The sequence below is a fragment of the Rhinoderma darwinii genome, chromosome 1, assembly GCF_050947455.1.
Source record: "Rhinoderma darwinii isolate aRhiDar2 chromosome 1, aRhiDar2.hap1, whole genome shotgun sequence".
Classification (NCBI taxonomy): domain Eukaryota; kingdom Metazoa; phylum Chordata; class Amphibia; order Anura; family Rhinodermatidae; genus Rhinoderma; species Rhinoderma darwinii.
This window is the reverse complement of record NC_134687.1, coordinates 64,066,684-64,075,026: the sequence shown is the minus strand read 5'-3', so window position 1 is coordinate 64,075,026 and position 8,343 is coordinate 64,066,684. Positions and strand designations below refer to the sequence as shown.

The window sequence follows — 8,343 nt, the reverse complement described above, 5'->3', positions numbered from 1 at the left end:
CGGATAACACCCCCGGCTCCTCCCCGCTCCATCTCCTCCCTCTCCCTGCCTCAACTAACCCTCTCTTCGCCTATTGGCTGTCCCTCCTATGGCAGTCATGGAGGCTTACCGTTAAGCCCTCCGTGCTACCGTCCAGCCTCTTCTAGAGTCTTTCGAAAAACAGCAGCTTTTCTCTAGCCAAAGCCAGGAAGCAGAAGGTGAAATATGAGGAAATCAAAGAGACACCTCTTCGGAAAATGACAAGGAGAAAATAGGAGTAGAGTCACCTGTGGTGACAGGGTTTAATTGCAGGCTTAAGGGCTGGGGTCTTCAACCTAGACCCTGACCTCTTCTGCTATCCTCCTCACGGGTTTCAGCACGCAGATACAGTTGAATCCAATGGTTGAGCAGGAAGCCGTCAGCTCCCTGCTCCACCATTCACTTTGTAACGCCAGCCTTCAGCAACTTGGAGCGGAAAGGCACAATGCAGTGACATCATTGGCCCATCTGCGCTGAGCCACACATAGCACAGACTGGAGGAGCAGAGGGATCTCCACTCGTCGTGGGAACGGGGCTAGGTATTTGTTTTATTAGGCACTATGGGGGCATTATACTTGGTAAGGGGAGGCACTATGGGGCATTATACTTGGTGAGGGGAGGCACTATGGGGGCATTATGCTGTGTGGGGAGGCATTATGAGAGCATTATACTGTGTGGAGAGGCACTATGGGGGCATTATGCTGTGTGGGGAGGCATTATTGGAGCATTATACTGTGTGGAGAGGCACTATGGGGGCATTATACTGTTGGGGAGGCACTATGGGGACATTGTACTGTGTGGAGAGGCACTATGGGGGCATTATACTGTTGGGGAGGCACTATGGGGGCATTATACTGTTGGGGAGGCACTATGGGGGCATTATACTGTTGGGGAGGCACTATGGGGGCATTATACTGTTGGGGAGGCACTATGGGGGCATTATACTTGGTGAGGCACTATGGGGGCATTATGCTGTGTGGGGAGGCACTATGGGGGCATTATGCTGTGTGGGGAGGCACTATGGGGGCATTATACTGTTGGGGAGGCACTATGGGGGCATTATACTGTTGGGGAGGCACTATGGGGGCATTATACTGTTGGGGAGGCACTATGGGGGCATTATACTTGGTGAGGCACTATGGGGGCATTATGCTGTGTGGGGAGGCACTATGGGGGCATTATGCTGTGTGGGGAGGCACTATGGGGACATTATACTGTGTGGAGAGGCACTATGGGGCATTATACTGTGTGGAGAGGCACTATGGGGCATTATACTGTTGGGGAGGCACTATGGGGGCATTATACTGTTGGGGAGGCACTATGGGGCATTATACTTGGTGAGGCACTATGGGGGCATTATGCTGTGTGGCGAGGCACTATGGGGGCATTATGCTGTGTGGGGAGGCACTATGGGGGCATTATACAGGGGCCCAGTAGGTAAGGGGGGCCACAGTCACCTTAAAACAGCATTTTTTCTGTAATTAGATTTCATGTAAATGCCTGAGCCAATGAATTGTATGGCTAACAATTACTGATAGATTGTTAGAGACATAGGGGTGGGGGTTATGACAAGATATTGGAGAGCAAGGGGCCCATATACTGTTCCTGCACAGAGGCCCTTAGCTGTCTGTGTCCACCCCTCGGGCATGATACTATGTGGGGGCACTATTAGGACATGATAATGTGTGGGGGGCACTATACTGAGGGAGGGTATGATGGCGACATAATACTGTATGGGCTGAACTGGGTGTGTATGAGCGGAGATAAGGCGGAGTTGTGGACGTGGCTCAAAGAAAAGAACAGCAGTGCGCACTTCAAGCGCTGCAGGAGTTGTCCCTCTTTGTAATGCTTGAAAGTTCGGTGGTATGCAGATGTAAGGCTACTACTTTTTCATTTCTGTATTATTATATTGAGATATTCCTCTGTTATGTCATTGTTATGATATCTGGGATGTCATGCAGCTCTTCTGGTGACATTGCTCTCCTGTAGGACGGTATTAGCCCTGCCTAGGTGACAAAAAAGCGCCTAGACATTGCACACAATCCACAGCGACCCCTTGTGGACAGATGTCAAAGCCCAGTTCGGTCCATCCAGCTCTGGCAACCTCTGATTGGTCGCTCTCAGCCCCTCCCATACGCACAGCCCCTCTTACCAGTTGCCTGATAGGATTGGGACAGCAGAAGCGCATCACATGCAGGGGGCGTAGACGAGCGGCAAATGAAGGCAGCGGGGTCGCGCAGGCTCTGAAGGGAGTGCGCGGGGAGATCCGGGTTTGAGAACGAGCATGACGTGTACAACCAAATCAAAACAGAGCAGGTGCTGCACACTGGAGGCTCCCGTCTGAATCTCGCAAACAGGTGAGTGGCACATTACCCGGTCCCGGCTGGGCATGCATGTCAAATAAACTGGGGTGTGGGAAGGTCTTGGTATATTGGAGTAGTCGGGAGTCGTGCTTGCCTGTAGAGCGCCACAATTCTCTTCTGCATCACGTAACTTAGTATATAGTGCAGCATTAACATCTGGTTACGCTGGCGTTTGCGTCGGGTGTTTACTTGTTGTGATGGTTCTGGTTGTTCTCTCAATGCTTTCCTTCACAATGAGGATTTTCTGTCATCTCTGCATAGTATGCATACGGGGTGTGCCGGGCATTTTGCAAATCAGATGGCATCTTGTGCACTCCTGTCCCCTTATGGACTCCTAATGAAGAATATACCTGTCATGTCTATTGAGAAATTACAGGCGTTTTATGATGCCATAGAAATATGTCTGAAATAATGGAGAACGGTTAACATTTTCTTCCCCGGGTGGACCGATCATTGGACATATTGGCTGGATTTTGTCTAAGTATCCGGATGACTTCACTCACAAGCCGGTAGTAGTTTGCCACCCATTTTTTTTTTTTTTTTCCCCTAAACCCGGATCTAACCGGGAAGAGACCTATAAAACAACAATACCTCTCTACCCTTTTGGATCAATTCCCAGTTCTGGCACCGCAACCGCCAGTGTGTGCCCACATCTTCAATCAGCTGATCGTTATTTAGGCTGTTACCCCATCATTTGTATTATTGGTAGGCCAGTTTTTATTGGGTCAGTAGCTTTTTGTGTAACAGAACTTTTTACTTTAAAAAGTCTTTTGAGATGCAACTATTGGTAGGACGCAGAGGTTTGTATTGGTGGGATTATCACCGGAGAAGAACGTGCTTCGCTATACCGGCCCTGGTCTGAAGAAAACACCGGGACCTCTAGGGAAACTGGTGCGAAAGGAGTTGATCCTCTGCATAACTAACACCAAATTTATCAGAGATCCCATTTTTTTTCCTACTTGAGTGTCTTTAACCGGAGCCCTAAGGCACAGAAGAGATGTCTTCATTTTTAAATGATGATGTTCTCCCTTTAAGAGATCACGCGGTGCGATTAAATCACGGTTTGTTGCTGGGATTGCTGTACGATGCTATAGTGACCTGTAAGAGGAAAAAACGGAGTGGTTCCGTTCGGTTAAGGGTTGTACCGCGGTTATATAATTCATTTATGGGGCACAGCTGTTTTGTCTAGAGCTTTGTAAGGAATGTTTGTGTCTCCTTGGGAAGTATATGTCTTTTTCTTTTGTATAATACTAGACTTTCTTGGCCGATCTGTACTGTTTGTTTGTGATCGTTTTGACATTTACCTCTCATTTGTCCAATCTTTTCACAATATTGCAAAAAGAAGAAATACTGAAAGTTCACAATAAGGCAGAAAAGAACGCCATATGAAAGGGTACATGCATCTTATTGGCATTGGTGGGCTCCAGTGAATTTAATGGAAAGTTTATGAGGATAGTTTGGAGAGTGCAGAGAGTCAAAGTGGCCCTATACTCAGAGTGCCACGACTGCTTGGTCGTTGGTAGGGTCCCAGCACACACTATCTTTTGACGTATTCCTGTGACTTGTAACAACAACGTTTCAAAAGCGATAGAATGGCCACCATTATAGTTTCCATATGTCAGAGTTTTCCCAAACATCTGCGCAAAGAATCCCCCCCCCCCCCTAATTATGCTGCCAGGGGAGCATAGAAAATGTAAATGCCTCCTGGTAACTATTTTCCGTTCGGGAGTCTGAGAAAGCTGGATGACGACGCTTGTGGGAGTTGTCACCGTGGCCATATTCGCTGTCTCAAAACTGCTCCTGAAATTTATATAACCAAGAAATAGCAGAGAATGGTTTTTAAGAATTTGACAGGACAAGGACACCTCTAAAGGCGTATACAGACGAAAAAAGACATGCAGCACAAAACATGACAAAACTGCACCGTGTGAATACGTCCTAAGGCTGGATTCACACGAGCGTGTGCGTTTTGCGCACGCAAAAAAACGCTGCATTTTGCGCGCGCTAAAGGCACTTAACAGGTCCGTGTGTCATCACCATATGATGCGCGGCTGCGTGATTTTCGCGCAACCGCCATCATTATGACACTGTTTGTATGTTTGTAAACAGAAAAGCACGTGGTGCTTTTCTGTTTGCAATCATAGTTTTGACTGCTGTTGCGCGAATCACGCGCGTCCCACGGAAGTGCTTCCGTGTGGTACGTGTGATTTTCACGCTCCCATTGACTTCAATGGGTGCGAGAAATGCAGAACTATCGGACATGTCGTGAGTTTTACGCAGCGGACTCGCTGCGTGAAACTCACGGACAGTCTTCACTGCCCCATAGACTAACATAGGTCCGTGCGAGGCGCGTGAAAATCACGCGTGTTGCACGGACGTATATCACGTTCGTCTGAATAAGTTCTAAGGCTGAGTTCACAAGTCACAGATTTTCAATGCAGATTTTAATCTTTGCAATGCAAAAATATGATCTGCTGAAAAACTTGCAACGAATCTGTGATGTGAAAACTCAGCCTAGGTATCTTTATTTGCTGGGGATTATTTTTTTTTCGGTTAAAAAGCTCTATATTTTAAAGGGGTTGTCCAGTCCCTAAAAATAGATGGCCTATCCTTACAATATTTTTATTATGTGTGTTCTTTCTTCCCTTTTTTCTCTATTTTGTGACATGAATGATTTAGTGGAATACAGTCATTTTTTTTTTTTTTTATTACTGTCTTTCATTCCTTACACTCTGGTTTTAGCCTGACATCTGACATGATGCATTTTATTAGATTGCAAAGTTGTTTGTCCTTACAGAAGATGAATGATGCAACTTAGTTCCGGGAGCAGATTTCATACGTGAGAGACCTGTGCAGAATTGGTCAGTATTTTGCATCCCTTTTTCTAAACAAGGACTGAAAGTTAGAAAACTTATAATGGAAAGTTTTATACTTTCTTTTTTTCTTCTTTATGCTCTCCTGGTTTTGGCTTAAAAATATGGATGCAAAATACTTTAAAATTTGACACTGTGAATAAAGCCATGGCAGAGCCAAATGCACAGAGGATGTCAGCAGCATGGGGAATCCCTTCAGCTTTGCAATGTGGCTGGTAGGCACTCGTGTGCCGCCATATAATGCATCCTTGAGGCACTGTATTGGCACATGGAAGCTTCTAGGGAAGAATATCCCCACGGTAAAATAAACCGTGTTGCATATCGTAATTTTTTTTCCCCCATTCATTTATACGGAAGCAGACTAATGTGCGCCATAATATGGATCTGTAACACACCGAGGCGTTATGTGGCAATGTGTATGAAATCCTAAAGCAATATTTACTTGGATGTGGCTTAAAGAGACTCTGTCACCACATTATAAGTGCCCTATCTTCTACATAAGGAATGTAATGTAGGTGACAGTTAGGCCTCATTCACACGACAGGGTCCGAGTGTCGGCCGGGAAAATCGGCCGTTTTGCATCCGGTTTGCTTCCGTTCCGGGCCGAGTTGCCGTTTTTACCGGCCGATTTGGACCCGATTTGCATCCGGTTTTTTCCCTGACCGTTTTTTAATCGGATTAATTTTTTGCACTTTACTTATTTTTTTATTATTATGGTATGTCCCTCAAAGGTCAAAAAAGACCTTTTTGGAACTTTTAATATTTTTTTTCTTTCTTTTACACCATGTTTTTCCACTGTAACTGGAGCTGCACAGCAGCCCCAGTTACAGGGGAAATCAGCCCTCTCATAGTGACGATTGTCACTAACTGGGCTGTGCTGGGTCTAGTAAGACCCAGCAGCAGTCTGTCAGTAACGGCACCCAGCAATCATGTGACCAGTCACATGAACACCGGGAGGAATAGAGACAGCGGCGCGGCCGGCCGCTGCCTCTATTCCTATACACAGCATTCATTGAGCGCTGTGTACAAATCATCAGAGAAGACAGAAGCAGCGAAAGCTGCTTCTATGTTCCCCTCAGGATCCCCGGCAGTCACTGACAGCCGGAGACCCGACATTCAGTTGCCCGATAGCGCGGGCAGCAAGTTAAAACCAGAGCGGTAAAAAGTCTATGGCTCAGGTTTTAAGGACCCTGACCGCTGGCCGTAAAAACACAGCCAGCGGTCGGGAACCGTAACAAGCAGGGGAAGGGAGCCAGCGCAGCGCTCCCTTCCACCTGCTGTACACCCCGGCCCTGCCACACAGTGTATCTCCAGCGTAGCCATTCGTCTGAATGGCATCAACTCCTCCTCCTCCTCACATGCACTCTGCGCTGTGAGGAGGAGGAGAGCGTGCAAGAGCGACGGTAGACCCGGCCATCACTCGGGGCACATTCCGGTGATGGCCGTGTATTACCCGGCCCCATAAACTGCTATGGTGGCCGGGTACCCGGCCGAAAATAGGGTATGTCCCATTTTTTTTGACGCCCGGTTTTCCCGGCCCGTCAAAAAATCGGTCGTGTGAATAGCCCCATTAGGGGTGTATTATTCCTAATGCAGCCGGGTGCCGGCCGATTTATGAACGGCCGGCACCCGGCCGGGAAACCCTGTCGTGTGAATCCCGCCTTAGGCCTCATTCACACGACAGGGTCCGAGTGTCGGCCGGGAAAATCGGCCGTTTTGCATCCGGTTTGCTTCCGTTCCGGGCCGAGTTGCCGTTTTTACCGGCCGATTTGGACCCGATTTGCATCCGTTTTTTTTCCCTGTCCGTGCCACCCAGCCCCCTGGTAGGCGATGCCACCCAGCCCCCTGGTAGGTTGCACCCACCCCCCCCCCCCCCCCTTCCAGGAGAAGTCACTGACTTCAATGTCCATATATGGACAGTGTAGTCACTGACTTCTCCTGGAGAGGAATTCCCTGCCACAGGTCGGGAATTCCGCTTCAGAAGTGAGTGACGTCACTGTGTCCATATATGGACAGTGTAGTCACGCACTTCTCCTGAAGCGGAATCCCCGGCCATAGAGTCGGGGATTCCGCTGCAGAAGTGAGTGACTTCGCTGTGTCCATATATGGACAGTGTAGTCACGCACTTCTCCTGTAGCGAAATCCCCGGCCATAGAGTCGGGGATTCCGCTGCAGAAGTGAGTGACTTCGCTGTGTCCATATATGTAGGCACCCGGCCGAAAATAGGGCATGTCCCATTTTTTTGACGGCCGGTTTTCCCGGCCATCAAAAAATCGGTCGTGTGAATAGCCCCATTGGGAGTCTGTTATTCCTAATGCAGCCGGGTGCCGGACGATTTATGAACGGCCGGGAAACCCTGTCGTGTGAATCCCGCCTAATGCTTTTTATTTAGAAAAAAGATCTATTTTAAACCACTTTATGAGCGATTTTTAGCTTTATGCTAATGAGTTTCTTAATGCCCAAGTGGGCGTGTTTTTACTTTAGACCAAGTGGGCGTTGTACAGAGGAGTGTATGACGCCGACCAATCGGCGTCATACACTTCTCTCCATTCATTTAGGGCTTATTCAGACAAACGGGATATACGTCCACGCGCATTGCACGGACCTATATTAGTCTATGGGGCCGTGCAGACAGGTGCGTGATTTTTATGCTGCGTGAGTCCACAGCGAAAAACTCACGACATGTCCGTTCTTTGAGCGTATTTCGCGCATCACGCACCCATTGAAGTCGATGGGTGCATGAAAATCACGCGCACCACATGAAAGCACTTCTGTGGGACGCGCGTGATTCGCGCAACTGCTGTGAAAAGGGTGAATGAAAACAGAAAAGCACCACATGCTTTTCTGTTTACAAACATCCATACGGAGTATCATAATGATGGCGGCTGTGCGAAAAGCACGCAGCCGCGCATCATACGGGGCTGACACACGGAGCTGTCAAGTGTCTTTTGCGCGCACAAAACACCGCATTTTGTGCGCGCGCAAAATGCACACGCTCGTGTGAATCCGGCCTTACTCTGCACATAGTGATATATCTATATCGCTATGTGCAGCCTCATATATATATACACACACACACACACCTGCAG

The 8,343-nt window shown here is 48.1% G+C and overlaps 1 protein-coding gene across 2 annotated transcripts in view; it reads left to right on the top strand.

Annotated features, from left to right (window-relative positions):
* The first annotated feature begins 1,803 nt into the window (after positions 1 to 1,803).
* The window catches only part of SMIM14 (small integral membrane protein 14), a 70,064-nt gene continuing 63,524 nt past the window's right edge, over positions 1,804 to 8,343 (top strand). The window contains exon 1 of one of the 2 annotated variants that reach the window (XM_075859293.1): positions 1,804 to 1,891. The gene's annotated coding sequence lies outside the window, so the exon portion shown is untranslated. Of the gene's footprint in view, positions 1,892 to 2,071; positions 2,376 to 8,343 lie in introns of those variants that run through there. The other variant, XM_075859285.1, reaches the window with a different exon arrangement.